The sequence below is a fragment of the Silene latifolia genome, chromosome 10 (genome assembly GCF_048544455.1).
Source record: "Silene latifolia isolate original U9 population chromosome 10, ASM4854445v1, whole genome shotgun sequence".
NCBI classification, from domain to species: Eukaryota; Viridiplantae; Streptophyta; class Magnoliopsida; order Caryophyllales; family Caryophyllaceae; genus Silene; species Silene latifolia.
Genome location: NC_133535.1, coordinates 155,188,938 through 155,196,094, shown reverse-complemented (window position 1 = coordinate 155,196,094; position 7,157 = coordinate 155,188,938). Strand labels below are relative to the sequence as shown.

Below are 7,157 nucleotides of genomic sequence, written 5' to 3'. Positions count from 1 at the left end.
CTCCTTCCCAAAAGGCCTCGTACTATTATATTTTCTGGACACTTATAAAGATGATCTTCCATCTTTATTCTACCGATGTGGGACATGAGTTTGCACCCTAACAAATATGTTCCCTTTACATATTTTCATTCATGCTTATTATTATCTACTCGAACTAATAAGAAATTATCCAACATAAGTCGCGAGCACATAACTTGCACCCTCGAGTAAATTGATTAAAATAAATACGGAATGCTTAACAAAATTGCTCTTAGAGAAAATCAGAATACCATTATATGAACTCCAATTGTAAACGTATAATTACATTATTGATTTGTAGACGAAAATTATTGATTTGCAGACGAGAAAATGGTAACTGTGTAAAGCTAACATGCTTCCTTACGAGAAAATTATACGTTTATCAGAAAAACCGATGCTAACATTTTTCATCAATAATCAGATTATTGATTTGTAGACGAAAAATGTTGTCAGTTGAGATCACATTTTTCATAAACCGATGCAATTCATTGGGTGTGTATGTTTAGCTGCAGGTTATTGGATGTTTATGTTTCATTCCTCCTTGATCGAATTGCAGTTCAATTTTAAAACCCTGTCCAATAGCCAACCTTAGACTTGAAATCTCTATCACAACAAACTTTCCGTCATCATCGTAACTTGATCTTAATCTTAACATGTCGCCTTTTGTCGTCCTACTTCCCTGCTCAACTGTGTACCGCTTTATCTGAACTCCTTTGGTGAGACCCAAAATTGTAATTTTATCAACAACCCATCTTTGAGTCATTACAAAACGTCCGTTGGTGACATTTGATCGAATGGTAACGTTCCCTGTTGCCAATTCCGCGGAAAATCTTACCAAGCTCTATCGTCCATCGGGTCCATCCATTACCGGATTAACTCCGTCATCCAAGTATACCTGCCCTGCGCTGGCCTTACAGTTGCTCATGACCACCAAAAGATGGAATGGTGTGTTCCGAGCAGCCTGTGTCGTCATGGCTTCCCCTTGCATTTCCAATATATTACCTGATGATATTCAGAAACCACATTGGACAAGACAATAAATTCTCGGACGACAAATAACATTCAGTGATTTTAAGTGTGAAAGAATTACCTTCATGGATGTGAACATTAATATGACCGGCAGGTGCGCTAAGAGTGACAGTACTCCCAGTAGCTGCAGTGACTGACCGAGTGTAATTGAATAAGTCGAACCAGTTTCCTTGTGGAAAATATGCATTGACTGATACAGCACCAGATTTTAGAACAGGCGACACCATCACGCCATTGCCAAGGAGAAACTGGGAGCTAATGCCATAAGTTTGGATGTCCTCTGAAAAGGTAAAGAAAAGAGGTCGTGCAATAGGGACTCCGGTCATCTGTGCTTCGTACATTAGCGTGTAAAAGTAGGGGAGGAGTCTATAACGGAGTCCAAGCACAGTCTTTCCTGCTGAAGCAACGGATTCCCATAGGTAGAGCTCTTGATACGTAGTGTCTTTCGCTGAATGATCTCTTGAAAACGGATAAAAAGCTCCTAGTTGCACTCATCATACAAACTCGATGTTAATAAACGGAAAAACGTGTGTGAGGTTTTATAAAACAAAAAAAAAACATGCATCATTTACCTGAATCCAACGGCGACAAAGCTCTTCAGTAGTATTTCCAGCAAAGCCACAAATATCCGCTCCAATCATTGGCATTCCGAAAAGTCCAGAGTTTAAGATAGACGGAATAGAATATGCCAGGTCATCCCATGTTGCGGCATTATCCCCTGTCCAATGTGCAGTGTATTTGCCAGACCCAACGAAGGTGGACCGAGATAGTACAAATGGCCTTTCCTTGGTGACACTAAGAATCCGTATAGATTATGAACATTATAGTCAGTGATATTACCATAATGCATAGCTGTTGGTGGTATAGTCTTGCTGATTATTGGTCTGTGGCTTCCGGAATCATTTATCTTATAAGGCGGATCATCAAGGGTAGAGCCTGGTAATGGGTCAGAAGTAATGAAATTTGATGCTTCATTCATGTCAATCCAAATACCGCCGAATGGAAGAAGTTCTCGGAATCTCTTGATCTCGTCGAGCCAGTAAGCTTGAGCAGCAGGGTTAAGAAAATCAGGGTAATATATTGGTCCTGGCCAGACAAAGCCTAAATATGGTTTACCATTTCGCTTGATGAAGACGTCAGATTGTATCCCTCTGATAAAAGTTCCGTACGTCTTGTTTGTACTGATACCTAACATTGCAACAAAAACACACTTTCAGTTACATAATGATTCAGAACCAAAGAATAACGAGTCTTTGACTTTGACGGAAATGGATACAGTCAAATTCAGCGACAATATGTCGGAAAAAAAAAGGCATAAGGAGTAAATCTTACCAGGATCCACAATTGGAACATATCTTTGCCCGTTACTGTGAAGTTTAGAGACCAACTGTTGCATTTTGTCCAAGGGAAAATTAATAGGATCGACAGTAAAATCCTTGAAGGCATCCATGTAATCAATGTCGGTCCACATTACTTCCAGAGGAATATTAGCTTTAGCGTACCTCTCTACCACGGATTCAACCTCGCTTACATTGTGATAACCCCATCGACACTGGTGAAAACCTGTATATTTTACGTGTTTCATTTTAGTTCGTTCCTACAAATTGTTTAAGGTCCATTGTTTTACATAAAAACGTTGATTCACAAGTAAATGTAAACAATTAACGAGAATAAAGAGAGTACGATTACCAAACGCCCAGTAAGGCATAGGAGTAGGACGGCCGATAAGCTTGGTATACTGATCCATGACCGCGACAGGCGTGGGCCCACTAAAGACATAAAGATCGATAACTCCACCAATCACCTTATATGTAATTTGATCCCCTGTATACTCAATATCCATACCATTACTATTCAATAACAACACTCCATGGGTCATACCCTTCACTGGACCCCACCTCACGTCCATATAAAACGGGTGTGACCCGTATAAGTTAAGGTTGGTATTAAAAGCAGCAATGTCCGCATTCCATATAGTAAGGGTCTGGTTATGAGCCAGCTGAAAGGTGGGCTTGGTGTGTTCCCCCAGCCCATAAAGGTGGGCCAGGTGGACCGGGAGGGAGGAGGAGAATTGGAGGTATTGCTGTTTGAAGATGAGAGGGGTGGAGGTGGTGTCCAAGAGCGTGTCGTTGGTGGATTTTCGGGTTATGGTGAAGGAGAAGGGTGTTGTGTGGTGGAGTGTGAAGGTTAGGTCTGTGTGTAGGGTGGTTAGGATGGTGGTTTTTGTGGTGGAGCTGTGATGGTTAGTGGTGGTGGGAGGGCGTGGGTGCGGTGGTGGTGATGGGCGGTGGAGGATGGAGTCGGGGAGTTCCCAACGGGTGATGTTGGCATCGGTTATTCGTATCCTTAGACGGTCTTCCTCCTCAAAGCTGCACCAGTGAGAGTTGTTAGCGACCGTTTGCATTGTGATTGTCACTTCGGTTTATGTTTATATCGAAATAATTTATTCGGGTATAATAGAAAAAAGGAAAATGAGATGGCGTCACCGGGTGATACCACCCGGTGTATAATTGTACTTTCATTAACTATTTTCATTTGCCTTCATTAATTCTTGAATTTCAAACAAATTAAAGCTAAAGGGTAATTAAGGAACTTTAAAATTTACAATTAATAACAACAATTTTATTTTTAGAATTGTTGAAAATGAAATTCTTCAAAGGCAAAAAAATCCTTTGTGAATTTGCATATAATAACAAATCAGCAAACCTGATGTTCACTTAATGCATAATAGCAAGGTTCGTTTGGTTCTTTAGTGGGAATCAATCAAACAATGAGTTCTCAATTCCTCCGGCGGAATCAACATGTGTTCTTGCCAAAGAGACGCATTTGATGATAAATTTTACGAGTCTTTTTTACTTTATCGATGGATAATATTTAATTTTCAATATTTACGTCGGTTGTTCAATTATGATGAAGAATGTTTCTTTTATAAAGAAAGTGATAAAGAAACTAATTAGTGATGAAAATTTTTGTAGATGAATAACAAAGAAGATCAAGAACACAATATAATGATGAAGAAACAATTAGATGAAAATAATTTAGATTAATACGGAATATTAAATAAATTATGCGGGTATAAAATAATTCAAATAAAATTCAGTTTCGTATAAATTTAATGGAATAGTTATTGAATATTGTATATAAAATTACATACCTACCCTTAACCTTTTGGCGCAAAAACAAAAACTAACTTCCCAGATTTTTATTCTTCTTTAATTATGGCAGCCCCGAGATTCGGTGCCACCCGGTGGCGCCATACTGCCATCCATAGAAAAATAGACTTAGCTCTAAATGGACAATATCATATCTTATAAATGGACCATATATAGGGACATTTCTAAGGGAAAGATAAGGTAATTCATAAATAAAGGAGCGGAAATGAAATGGACAAATTCAACAAAACGCGTACCTTGCAGTTAGGCTCAGGAATTGAACATCGGGTCCATAAACAAAGGAGTTACGAATGAGGTGCAACAAGGCAGAAATGGAGCCGGTAGAGCTATCGACTTGAGCATAAGTCACCTCGTACTCGTACCCGTACCCAACAACTTGTTCGTGACCATTTTCGAGTGCTGTAGTTCCTACAATTATAACGCACAACACTAGTAACACTTCCGCTACTAGTGTCATACTATCAAACCAAGGAATTTTGGACCGTCGCATGATTGATATTCAATATATGTACCAACCAATTCGTTAAGTATAGAGGAATATAATCCTTGTTGTTACCTACATCCCTTTATATATGTCTCATATGACTCATATCCGTTAAAATGCTCATATTCGTATCTAAACATTCTGTTTTTGTCTGATTTATCTATTTAACACATTTTATTTTTTAAGACAAATATATCCGTCTCCAAAAAGAAATTGCTAAAGTCAAATTGGCTCTAACCAATCATGCCCATAATGGCCCGTGTCACAATTTCCAAGAATCGGCCCACATTTCAAGTCTTCCAATTGTGTTTGTACCTAACTCTTGTTACAAAGGTCACAGATTTCTTTTTGTTCGTACTATCAACTGGTAACATCACACCACCATAGACTTGGTTTTAAGCTTGACTGACTTCTTTGCTTTGAAGTGCGGTCTACAAAGGAAAAAAGTTCCCTTCATTTTAATCTTAAGCTCGGGCTCGATTTGAATCCGTCGAGTTTAAAAAAAAAAAGTTTGTCCTTGATATTTCCAGTTTTTTATTCGGAAAATTTTAAGATGCCATAACTCGTGTTTACGAGTTCTGAAAATGATCCAATTTTTTTTGAAATCAATCCTCTTTCCTAGAACTACGATTTAAAAAAAATATATTGTCGTATTTGAATCCCGTGGCTAGGAACTTTTGTATGTCAAAATTTTTAAACCAAACAAACTTTGAGTTACCATATCTCTTGGTAACTCGATAAATATACTTTTTTGAAGTCGTAGTTCTCGGAAATATGATCATTTGAAAAAAAAAATTATTACTTTCTGAGCTCATAAATACGAGTTATGGCCTCTTAAAATTTTTCAGGTCAAAAAATTAGATATTTCGTGTAAAATGTCAAACCTCAAAAACACCATGTGCTTTTTCCGATAATAGTAAATGCTACGTAATGAAGTCAAGTCAACTTTGGCATCTTAAAAAAACGATATTATGTTGACTGAAATTATATCAACGTGACGTTTTTAATATGCGCGCTTTTATTACCGCCTTATCAAATATAGACAAATACTCCCTTCATTACCTTTGATAGTCAACCAATGTAAGACGGGCTCGTTTACTCGTTACAATGTACACACATTCTCAATTGTGGCGCGTCACAAGTTCATGACGTCTCACAAATGTTATACTCCCTTTTATTCTACTTTTTTATTTTTTGATGACGAGGAGGTTGGATCCTCCCCGGATACAGGACTCCACCCTGCTAGGCGCCTGTACCATGTGAGTTCTTTCCCGCGGGGATTATTCCCTCTCCGGGCGTCAGGTCCCCAGGAAAGTGTTCATCTAGGGAATCGAACCCAAGACCTCGCAATTCCTCCTTAGGAGGCTTTGAGGTTATCCTGGAATTCCACTAGACTCACACATCTTGGGTCCCTTCTATTCTACTTTATATAACAGTTTTATTGTCAATTTCTATCTACTAGTTTTATACCCGTGCAATATATTGCACGGGATTGAATGTTTAATTATTCGATGAAATGCTTAAATACTGAAAACAAAACTGCACATAATTATAAAACATAAACTATTATTTCCTATGTCTGATTATTTGTTTTACCTATAAGGGGTCGGGGGTGTTTGGTTCAAACACAAAATGTTTGAGGTATGAGTTTGGAATGAGCCAAACTCATATCAAGTGTTTGTTTGGCAAATTTGGGAGTTTCATACTCATACCTCAAACCCATAAGGTATGGGTTTCTCATACCCAAGGAGGGGGGAGGGTATGAGATTGATACCCATGGGTCATGGGTATCAAACTATAATAAACAAAATTGTGAAAATAAATATTATGACATATTGTAAATGAAACATTTTATATAATTATATGATTAAATCTTTATTTTCATGATTTTATATGTTAAAATTATTATTTAAAGTATTAGATTTTACATATTTCAACTTTACCTTAGTTTCAAACTCATACCGAATACAATTGAAACAAACACAAGGTATGAGGAATGAAGTTCCAACCACATACCACTCATGTATGATCCCTAATTCCAAACTTATACCCATGCGCGAAACAAACGCCCCCTAAAATCTTATACACAAAGATGTAAATATCATGATTTTTTTAGTTGTTAACAAATTAGGATTTTGTAATTTTTTTTTATTAGAAATATGTATTCAAACATTCAAATATATGTATAAATTATGTTAGGAAATGTATATAATGTATGGTTTAACATAGTGTTCATATAATAATTAACAGGAGGGAGAATTAATAATCAAGAGAGAGGGAAAATAAATCAGTGAGGAAAACGTGGGGTGCCTAAAAAAATTAAATCCTTTTTTCTTCCTAAAAATTAGGGACCAATAGAAAACCTTTAAAGGCTTCAACTTTTATAGATAGAGGATTCACAATAATGTTTTATTGTCTATTTTTAGTAAATTTTTATACTTATTTTAATCATT

At 37.1% G+C, this 7,157-nt stretch overlaps 1 pseudogene; it reads right to left on the bottom strand.

Moving 5' to 3' along the window:
- Positions 1 to 401: 401 nt before the first annotated feature.
- Positions 402 to 4,734, bottom strand: LOC141606490 (alpha-glucosidase-like; annotated as a pseudogene).
- Between the last annotated feature and the right edge of the window lie 2,423 nt (positions 4,735 to 7,157).